Source organism: Erpetoichthys calabaricus, chromosome 4, assembly GCF_900747795.2.
Source record: "Erpetoichthys calabaricus chromosome 4, fErpCal1.3, whole genome shotgun sequence".
NCBI lineage: Eukaryota > Metazoa > Chordata > Cladistia > Polypteriformes > Polypteridae > Erpetoichthys > Erpetoichthys calabaricus.
In genome coordinates, this window is record NC_041397.2 from 179,556,136 (window position 1) to 179,568,303 (window position 12,168).

Genomic DNA, 12,168 nt, shown 5'->3' on the forward strand with positions numbered 1-12,168 from the left:
TATAGTAAGTCCTTTGAAATAGCTCACCCGAGTCTGTAGGAATTAGCGGAACGTTCGATTCCCCGATCAAAAGAAGACCTTCCACCTTCTGAGAGGACTGTAGGAGCTCCTAGATTTCTTACATGGCCAGTGCAGTAGCTGATCTGTTTTTTTAATTATCCGATGCTCTTTTTTTTCTTTTTCTCTCCTCCTTCCCTTCTCTCTTTAAAATGGCGCGCTTTATGCAAATCACTCCCCGAAAAAACAGTAAAACCGGAAGTTCCACCTCTGGGGCACCGCTGTCAATCCCTGGCTGTAAGAATGTTCCCCACAACACCCGATCGACAGCAGAAAAGATTATCTTTATGTGGCAGCGCTACACTCTTCTGAAGCTGCTCTCATTACAATCTATAAATTAATCATTAAGCTTCAGTTACGTTGTGAGCTACTGAATGGATAACAGCAATTTCAGTTTTTTCTTTTCTCTCAGTGTCATATCTTTTGTTTAATTTCTTTTGCTCTCTCCCAGAAACCTTATACATTTATAGTGCATGGACTGGAGTAATTGGGGAAGGTGTTTTAGGAAAAAGCCCCGTGGGCATATCCTTTGCAACAGTGGATTTCGCCAATATTCACTACAATCACTTTAACGAGTTGCCCCCAGACATGTATTCTTGATTGAGAATCACATCTGATCCCACGAGACTACCTCCTTATACGCTTTGCTCTGTGCTGTAGTCATCTATAATAATCAACAATTTAATACAAATCACATTGTGCTTCATTTGCTCAAAATAAGGAACCAATGGAGGAAACACATCAAGGCTGAAATTATATTTTCTGCAGTTCCATTACAGGATTAATATAGTAATTGCTTTATGGAAATTATTAGCTATGTTAATGGTCAGAGAATTCTTTTATTGATAATGTGTTTACACCCTTAGATTAACTTTATTGTAAACATCGAGTTCTCTAAGTGCGCTTCAATTTTCATAAGTCCAAAACTTTGTTAAAAAAATGTAATCCCTTTCAATGTCCACACATGAAAACATTTTACCTAGTACTGAGGAGAAGATTAGTAGAATTTCCAGACTTTTTAAATTATTGTATAGTACTCACAACCAGATGATCTTAGGCAACACTGGGAATATAAGGAAGGAAGGAATATAAATGGATATTTCTCAGCATTCATCTACCATCAGTCTGTGTAGAACAAGCTGCAGTTCATCTTAAAATTGTAAATTGGACACACCTTCCCAGATTAAAATGATGAAAAATGTATCAATGATTGAATACTAATTGTTTATAAGCTATATAGCTCTAACCATGCTGATTGTTGTATTATAACTATTGTATTGTAATGCATATATCTTGAAATAAACAGAACTTTAATATTAAAAAATATTTTTTACTGTTTCTACCAACTCTTCTTAAAAGTAACCATATTGACATACGGGTCATATTTTCTATCCAGTGTAATATATTATGTATCTTTTTTTTAACTGCTAAAATAATATTGCACTAGTTGTGCAATAAATTAATTTAAGGTATGGCAGGAATTTAAATTTTGAAGTATCTCAGTTACAGGTTCAGTCCATAGAATGTTAATTTTTTCCATTTATGGTATTATACACTAAGTACTGTTAACGATTTTAATACAGTCTTGACTTAAAGTTAAAAATTATTCTGAATTTGTGCTGAGGTTGTTCTCATAGAAATGTAAGAAGTAGAAGTGGTGGATTTTTTGTATTATTTCCACAGTGTGAGACTTCCAGATTGTAATAATTGTAAGGTCTAAATAGCCCCAAACTGTTCTCATAAAAGCCCGGTGACAGATAACTTTAAATTCTATGCTTGAAAAACTATTTCAAATAAACCAACTATGTTGTGCTACAGTCCACTGAGTCAGGGCAGGCTGCAATGTAATCTTTTCATGATATTAACCATCCATAAAATTACACTTGTTTTCAAGAGTATCTAAGAAGGTAAGGATAATTATGTCATAAATAATTTGCATGCATGCTTAAATGGTTAATGTTGCAAAATGGATTTTATTTCTAACATTGATCTTTTTTGTATTAACATATTCATACATGCAAGCCACTTTCCTGCAAAGACAAGTGTGCATGTAGAAAAGAACTGAAAATCTCATATTGACCTTTAAGTATTTTGACACTCTTGATATCCTTCTGCTGTGAAACATTCTGACCTGTCATTGTTTACACATGTCTTAAACAACTATTATCATACACTGATAATTTCTGTATTATCTATATCTATTATTTATTTATTATATTACATATCTTACACATTAATATTGCTGCTACTTCTTTGTCTTGTCTTTGCACAATGTCTTGTCCCATTTGTGTTTAAATTTTAAATTTAAATTTTAATTCTTTTTTATTATTTGCACGTCATGTTGTTACACTGTGGACACTGAGCTTCGCAATTTTGTCTATCTGTATACTTGTATATGGTTGAGATGACAATAAAGTTCACTTTGACTTTGATTGTGTGCTCTTCAATTTTTATGTAGAGTTAAATGATTTTAGAACATTCAGGGTTAGAAATAAAGTACTAAGTGGAGGAATACTTGACACCCCGTCTTAATATGTATGGTATACAGAGTCTGTCAGGCTGTCTGCTGTAATTGAATGAGGTCACATAAAAAGTAGAAGATATTGACAGAAGGATATAATTCAAATAGGACAAGGGTAGTGCAGCATAATGTAATTTTCTTGTTCTTCCTATAAATGTGTAGGTTTTCTTTTGTTTCTTTCTATAGTCACAAATAATTACAATGAGGACAATTTGTGAATCTGAACTGACCTGATACTAATGCACATCTCAGATTGAAGATTTTTTTTTCTTTTTTTTTTATTTGATTGCTTACTGTCCTGCTCATTCTTGGATAAGCAGTTATTAGAAAAACACTAGATGTGCAAATTAATGGCACAAACAACTAGCACATGTAAAAAGCCAAGGCGTAAAGGCTGAATCCTCTTGCAGATTCAAATTCAACATTTTTGCAACATGTCACGACTATAGAACATTTTACATTGAGAACATGATATAAAATTCATTTAAGGGTGACCCTTGTTTACCTCTTCTCTTCCATTCTGCTTGCTTGGCAAAAATGAGAGGGAAATTAATCTTTTGATTAATACCATAATGCTGTAATTATATTTCATATTGTAATTGTAAGTCGATCCATTACTTAATCTGCTTAGAACTCTTCTGGGTCCTGGGGCTGGCACCTATTTCTAAAGCACTGGATGCAAGGCAGGAGCAAACTCCAGAGAATGAATCACAGGATGTACTCATTCAAATGTCCAATTTAACACACGTTTAGGATTTGGAAATAAAACTAAAGTAGATGAAAACTTAGTCATCGGTGTTTGGTCATGTGTGTGTATATGTGTGTGTGCAAACAGCACCAAGGCAGGAGCAGAGTCAGGATTTCAACCTAAAAATGTGAAGCAGCAGTGCTAGCCACTATAGTAGCAGTAAAGTTTTATTATTTACAGTATAGTGTTTATGATGAATTTATAGTCTTTAATAGTGAACAAAGTTACAAGGTTTACTTGGTGTTCCTTCTGGATTTGCAGAACATACAGTGGCTAGAAGGCCTCTCAAAATAAGGTTAAAAATGGGTGTTTCATCTGTCAATATTCTAACTGTGCAATAAGTTCAAAGGATATATATTTCAAGGTCAGGTATTTATACTCACAAATCATATCTCTGGATAGTGGTGGTGTGTTGCTTATTGATTAGCACATTCAAGTGAGATTTTCACCATACAATGTACAGTAACAATAATGACCCTAAAAACATTATTAACAATATAGTATTTACAAAAGAAAAGTCCTTAATACAATCAAATGGTTGTAAAAAAGTTGTGACGTGGGGTGAGGATAAGCAGCATTTGTGAATCAGCAGACATTATAAATGCATCTCTGGATGATGAAAGACACAAACAGAAATAACTGAATTGAAAAGCTTAATGCCTGCTTTATAAAACAATTAAATAATTAATTATTAAGAATCTAATACCATAGGAAGAAATAATCCCTTATTATTTTCATTTTATTCTTTGGAGATAAAAAAATGATGTTCCTTTTTTTAGTTAAAAATGATGTTAAATGAATAGGAATATCCCCTTGTAATGTGTTACCTAAATAAGCTTTTAGAAGAGAATGATGGCTCATTAACTTTTTGTATAGTCACTCATGTTAGATACAGACAGCCTGACAAAGGCAAGGGTATCCAAGTTCCCCAGATGGAGGGATCATTAGGCATCAGCAGAAGAAGTGTAGGAGTTGGAGAAAGGGCTGCACTAAAGTCAACTGACGAGATAAAAGCAATAAGAATACCGCGCTGATTCTTCATCTTGTTTATAGACCTAATACAAATTTAAATGTTGAACCTTTGATGAGGATGCAAAAGCTTTTCTTAATCCTTCTCAATCAGTAGTTGGATATGAACACATATCAAACAAGAGTGGCAAACACTAGAAAAGGACAGCCTTTGTCCATTCACTTTTTTATGCTTTAAGTCAGCCCTGTTAACATTTAACCCCCTTTTTTGAACACTTCAGAAGTTGAAAAGATCTGCTCACCTAACAGTGTACAATTGTTCTTTTAATCTAATATTCTGAAAAGTATGTGAACAAATTAGGAAATAAAAAAGGAAACGAAAAGTCATTCTGACAGAGTAGACAGAAAAAAATTATGGATCTGTTCGATTTAATAGAGCTCCCGAAAAGTGATGAGGAAGAAAACCTTATTGGCTTGTAAATCCTCTGGTCTGCATGGTTTATTGCTAAAACAATATACAAAGATATTTCCATGACCTTTTTGTCAATTGTTGGCTTTTATCACATGATTTATATTATCAATAACTTTATTATTGTGAGCTAAATGGCAGATGTTTCAGTATTTTTCATAAATGCTGTACCTACCAACGGTCTATGGCTGTTGTGAGTACCAGTAAATCAGAAAATCAATCCAAACCAGTAGTATCACAAAAGAACAAGTGACCTTTTAAAAACTATAAAGTTACACTTAAATAAAGAAGTATTCATATCTATCTAAACAATGTGCATCATTTTATTTTTAAGGCCCTCACTATATGATACTGTGAAAAAGTATTAGGCCACCTAGGAAAATTATTTTTTTGAGCAGTAAGTGATTGTGTTAGTTTTTTCATGAGAATACTATATGATGTTATAATAAATATAAAAAACAATATAATTTAATAAGCATCTTGTTAGGGCTAGATCAACACAGGTTTGGTTCCCAAACCGCTTTTTGAAGCACCCTAGCCCTTCCATGCATTGGTTAAATTTGAACAATAGCACATCTGATTTACATTAATGAGGTAGTCATTAGTCAAACCAGTTGTGCTAGTGGTGCAATGTAATAAATAAAGGGGGATTTGATTGGGGTGCTTTTAGGAGGGATTTGCAAATGGCTAAGCTAATACAGTTGAGTAAACATAAAACAGCAGTTTTTGATCAACAAGGCTATAGTCAGTGAGCAATAGCACACCAAACTAGATTTTCAAGATGGTGTTCAAGCTGTCTTAATTTGAAGCTGAAAACAGAAAATGCAAAAGATCACTTTCATAACAGATTGAAAAAAAAATCCAGTGAAGTACTTATTCAGTACCTGGCAGACTCATCTGGCATAAAATAACATATACAATGCACAGAAGACATTGTCTTTTAGGGCTTTATTGCAGCTGGGAAAGCTTTCTTTCAGGAAGACAACAAGCAAAAGAAAGACATTAAAGAATGTAGAGACAACCAGTGGCAGAAGGTCTTATGGAACAAGTCTAAATTTAAAAAGGCGGTCCACTAAGACTACAGTATGTCATAATATGAATTTGTTTGAACTACATTAATGCCTGGTTGCAAGAATCGTAGCAGGGGGTGCATTTCAGCCTACAGTGCAGAGGACTGCTGAGAGATAGGCAGTGTGGCATAGTGGTTAAGGTTTTGAACCTCAAACTCTGAGGTTGCAAGGTAAATTTCAGGTAAAACAAAAGAAATGTAACCAATTGTTTCTCAAATATTGAAATTTGCCTTAAATAAAGGTACAAGTCTTTGTAAATATAATATATCTCTCTATTATATAAAAAAATCTTGAAAGGAGACAAGTCTTTATTTTCTCAGAGAGACACTTTCACATCCCGCGAGACGAGACTTTGTGCCAAGAGATTGTCATCAGGGAAAAGTAGTGTTTCTTTCCAATGAAGAGGCCTATCCGCGAGAATGAAAAGTTTTGTTGTTTGGTGAAAGTGAAATCCACAAATGTGAGTGGCAGAGACGCAAATTTGCTGGCGTGTATCGCAGGTGGGGGTGAGGGACGGGTGAGGTTTCTTAAACGAAGCGAGCAGGGGGTGAAGCCTCCTAGTATATACATATATATGTAAATATAAACACATTTTGATTTAATTATGCTGTACTTTAATTATTGGCAAAATTTATTGCTTCAACATGATGATGACCCCATGCAATTAGGAGCAACTTGGAGCTGAAGTCTATAGAAGGAATGCTAACAGTAAATGATTGGCCATCTGAGAGCTCAGACCTGAACATTTTTGAAGCTTTGTGGGACCACTTGTATAGAGAAAACAACAAAAAGCAGCCAAAGGCAAAACAAAGGTAATGGCAAACCCTGTAAGAAACCTGGAAATAATTTTAATATGGGACTACCCGATAAAATTATTTTAATGTACCAATGCTCACTTTTGCATTCTAATGGAGGCTACACTTGTGGTAAAATATATATTTTTACATTCTTGTTATTTTATTTTGTATCCGTGTTTATTTCTTATATATTGTTGTATAGTGTTTTTACAAATAAGTAAATAAGTAAATATTTGCTGCCTATAGATAAGTACTTTTCAAAATAAAGTATTTTTCCTGTGTAGATACAGTGTTACTTTTATAGCTTCAGTTTTATTTTTGGTTGCCTGTGTGCCATATCCAGAAAGAAAGTGATCCCTTACCTGCAAGGGAGTCCAGAAGGATGGAAGGAGTGGGGGAGTTAGCATGTTCATACACTCCCCAAACACGCTAAAGGGCAGCATTTATGTGTTGCAACTCCCATTTTACAGACTGCAGGGCAGGCTAGAAAGTGTAGTTCCATGGGACAGCCCTACTGGGTGTCGTGTTTGCCACCAAGGGGAGCTACAGGGATTGACTATCCCTACTTTATGACACTTCTGCCTGACCTGGAAGTACCTACTTTCGGACTTTGCCCAAACACAGGAAGTACTTCTGGAGTCTGGCTTAAAAGGAGCCCTCCTAGAGGTTAGGAAAGCCACAGACAACACTTGTGAAGAGGAAGAGGAGTTGGGAGTAAGAGAAGAAAGACAAAGGTTACACAGTTCTTGAATATACAGTGATGTGTAAGGTAGCCAAATGAAATAAAAATCACTATATCTGAACCCATGATTTTCTGTGTCAGTTGTATCCAGGGTTTGGGGCTCAGTGGTGCCCCCTATCTGTCATGTTTATTATTTTATTTTATTTCTTTTACTTTTTTAAATTGTCCAGACATAGTCATCACTAGTATGGAGTTTGCATGTTGTCTATATGGCTGCATGGTTTTCCTGCTTTTCATTCCACACCCTAAAAACATTCATTATGGCTGTGTGTGTGGGGGGAGGAGTGTGTGTGGGTGGGTGTGTGGGTGTGTATGTGTGTGTAAAAAGCATACCAAATGATGGACTAGCATGTCATCCAGGGTTGATCCTTGCCTTTTATTTGATCCTAAAATTTTCCAGCCTCTTATGATGCTGAACTACATAAAGCAGGTATAAAAATTAGGTGATCATTTAAAGTAATTAATAAAAATATAAATTTATACAAACTAAATAAATTACGGAAGATTCAAACTATAATAAAGTTTAGGACAATATATTTAAAGTAAAACCAAAAAGACATTGTGAAGAATGTAATTCTTTTTTACAACAATTATATTTGTTAGGCATATTGACTTCCATATGGTGTCTTTCTTTCATTTTCCATCCAACATATGCCCTCTTGGCAATGATTAGATCAGACTACTAACACAGAACCACAGTTATTCGTACTGGATCAACATCTTTTAACTTCTCCAAACTAGGACATAAAAGAACAATTATTCAGAAATCAATTGACGTTTGAATAATTCTTCAGTTTTGTAGAAGCCACTTTTCCATTAACACACACTGTTGGCATCAGTACAGTGCTTAACAATTGTTCATTATCTTTCTTTAAATCTCGCAGTACTAGGGTGTTGTACCGTGTTAGCCATTATGAATGCAGTGGCAAGTCAAGTAAAATGACACCTTTTATTGGGTAACTAAAAAAAGATTACAATATGCAAGCTTTCGGGAAGAAGGGGCCTGAGTTGCCTCGAAAGCTTACACTCTATCTAAGAATGGCAGTTCTAAACCTTACCTATATCTTGGATTGTTGATAGCATATACATGTAGTATTTCGAGTGTGTTGAATAACCTTATATTATAGCGAAAACTTGTGACCCTTAGTGTTGTATTGTGTCCAGATGTTTCTTAAGTGTGTAATGTTTTAAAAAATGACATCCTATAAGCATTTGCCAGCAGCCATACTACATGCACTTCAGTACTGGTCATCATCCTCAAGCCAAGCATGTTCAGATCCCTCCAGTACTAGGATGGGAGACCAATTAGGAAAAAACTTGGGTTGCTACTGAAAGAGGTGTTGCAAGGGTGAAAAAGGGTGCTTACGCTTTTTCTGAATGTGGATCCCAATGCCCAAGTGCAGTGATGGGGACACTGTGTTGTAAAGAATGTCACCATCTTTTGGATGAGACATAAAACCAACGACCTGACTCTCTGTGGTCATAAAAGATACCTGGGCATCCTTTGTTAAAGAGCAAGGTGTTTCCCTATGTCCAGGGTAAATTGCCCACCACAACCTAGTTATACTGGTCCTCTAATCATCCCTTGTCTCTAATTGGCTATCTCACTCACAACTTCATCATCTAACAGGTAGTATATTGTGAGCGTACTGGCACAAAAAAGATTGCTGTCACATCATCCAGGTGGATGCTACACATTACTGGTGGTTGAAGTAGCTCCCCACTCACTGAAGAGCATTGAGTAGTGAAAAAGCTCTATATAAATGTAAAGAATTATTATTAGGTGACCACCTAGTTTGCCTAAATAGTAGAGCCAGCCCTGCTCACTCTCCCCACTACAGAAATGATCCCTGAAGCACAGCCATGCTTTATTCTAGAGATTTAACTGAAATGTTTTTGCCTTGTTGCACCACATATGTTGTGATTTCAGCCTTATTAGACTACAAAAAATCTTTTATAAATGTGCACAATGTCTTTTAAATGTCCCTTTGCACTGGTTACATGTCAGGATCTGCTGATTTTGTATTCATTATAATCATAAGCCAACCATTATTTTGTTCTTGTTCATATGTTCATGCCAGGTGACATCACACCAGCCACTGTGTATGTCAGAGTCTGTATCCAAATTCATAAGACCTACTTTATGTTGCTGTTCAATAAATTTTGCCAGTGAAGTCACAGAAAAAAAAAATAAAAATCTTTTTTTGTCAAGACTAAGGAGTATTTACAAACTTTGTGTATTGGTTTGCATTTTTGGTTTTGGTGATCTTACTCAATTAGTCAGGTCAAAACATAATTAGAGTTTGGAGCTGGTTCACAGCAAGATATTCAGTCACCACAACCACTGTCTAGACCTGCTTCTGCCCCCGAGCTTCACTCACAGAGGCTGGATAATAACAAGTAAAAAGCTGCAGCTTTTATTTTCAATCATACAGTTCAAATAAAGGTCAGAACAGATGGGAAGTAAAAAAAAATATGCAATAAATAGAAATAAAAAGAAAAGAAAGGAATAAGGAATTAAAAACTATCAAAAGGAAATTAATTAAAGAGATGGTATAACTCAGAACAGAGCTATTTCCTTGAAGGAATCCTTACAGCACCATCTATCAGGCTCCACCTTACCTTTATTGTTTCGATGTTCCCAAAAGCTTCTCCAATTTTTGCCATCCTGATTAAGAGAGATACACTTTTGATTAGGATAAATCAGCATCTTCTCCACACTGGTAGATACTCAGCTGGTGTGTACCTGTTTCAGGATCTTCCATAGCAACCTTCACTTCCTCAACCCCTTCACCGTGTTCCCTTAATTTGTTAACTCTCTGGGTTCCTGTACTTTTAGTTAGTCCTATAGGATCTGACTACAATTATAAGGGTTTTGAAGACAAAACTGATGGTAGAAAGTCCAATGAACAAGCAGCAACTGAAGACAGCTGCAGTAAAGGCCTGGCAAAGTGCAGGGTTTCTACTCTAGTAATGCTTTGCCAGTCCTTTATTTCAGCTGTCTTCAGTTGCTGCTTGTTCGTTGGACTTTCTACCATGCATGTCCAATTGGGTTGAAGTCACTTGATTGAATATTCTACTTCTTTGCTTTGAAAAACACTTGATTTGCTTTGCAGTATGTTTTGGCTGCATTGTCCATCTCTACTGTGAACCATTGTCCTAGCAGTTTTGCAGCATTTGGCTAAATCTGAGCAGATAGCATAACCCTATACACTTCAGAATTCATATAATCAATAAACACTAGTGGCTGACTACCATTTGCAGCCATGAATGCTCATGATATAAAACTGACTCCACCATGTTTCACAGGTGATGTAGTATTCATCAAATCATGAGCAATTTCTTCTCTTTTCCATACTCTCCTCTTTCCATCATTCTGGTACATATTGATCTTAGTTTCCTTTGTTCAAAAAAAATTGTTCCAGAACTGGACAGGCGTTTAAAAAATGTTTTCTGGCAAAGTCTAGTCTGTTCTTCTTATGCTTGAGGTTTACCAGTGGTTTGCACCTTGTGTTAAACCCTCTGTTTTTACTTTCATTAAGATTTCTCTTGATTGTAGATTTTGGCAATATTAGTTCTACTTTCCACAAAGTTTTCTTGGTTTGGCTAAATGTTGTGAAGGGGTTCTTCTTCACCAAGGACAGAATTCTTCAATCATCCAGAAAAGTTGTCTTCTGTGGTTTTCTAGACCTTCTGGTTGTTTATTTGACCACTCCAGGGGCCTCATGTATAACGCCGTGCGTAGAACTCACATTATAACATGGCGTAAGCACAAAAGCGGGAATGTGCTTATGCACAGAAAAATCCAGATGCAGGAATCTGTGCGCACGCAAACTTTGACATTCTTCTACTACATAAATCCCGATCAGCGTGAAAAGTAACGAACGTGCACGCGCCTTCTGTCCCGCCCCAACTCCTCCCAGAATTATGCCTTTTTGAATATGCAAATCTATATAAATAGCCTTCTGTGAAAAGACAATGGGAAAAGCACGGGGGAAAGTAAGAATTTCAGCGAATACCAAGTGGAGGCAAAGGAAAAACGTACTATTTGTTGGTTTAAACAGTGGTATAATCAACAAAAGAAAGTTGATCGAGTGACATAGTGTCGGAGAAACTCGAAAGCTCAAGTTCACAAAGTCACACAGTGCCCGAAATAAAAAAGAAGTTGTCACATATCAAAGTCGGCATGAAAAGGCGACTCGTAGCGGACCATCTGAGTGTCATATGAAAGCTTATTAGGGTACAGAGAAAAAAAATAGGCACACACTGGGAAAAAAGCACAAAATGTCAACTTTAATCTTGAAATTTCCACTTTAATCACGTAGTTTATTTTGTCATTAAAGTAGAACATCATAAACTTCATCTTAAAATTATTTATTTTACTAGTTTCTCAAGTAGCACGTTAAATGCTTTGTTCTGTATTTGATCTTCTATGTGCTCTATGTGTGTGAATCACTATGTGCTTTCATTCTTTCTCTTTCTCCGACAGGACACAGAATCCATTGCATTCATGATATTACAGCTCTCTGAATAATTAAAATACTGAGATGTATACGTGATATCTTTTTCATGATGATAGGAATGAAAGCATGTTATTAAACATGGGAACACAGTGGCGCAGTGATTGTTCATATCTCACGCAAGAGGCTTGCTGCGCCATGTGCGACCTTCAATGAAATAATTTATTACAGAAGTACTGTCTCTTTCAAACGTACTAACCTCCAATTCCTGTCCTTACTTTTCTTTCTCCAAATACACAATCGCCACACAATCAGCTCTGTAATAGACGTTAAGC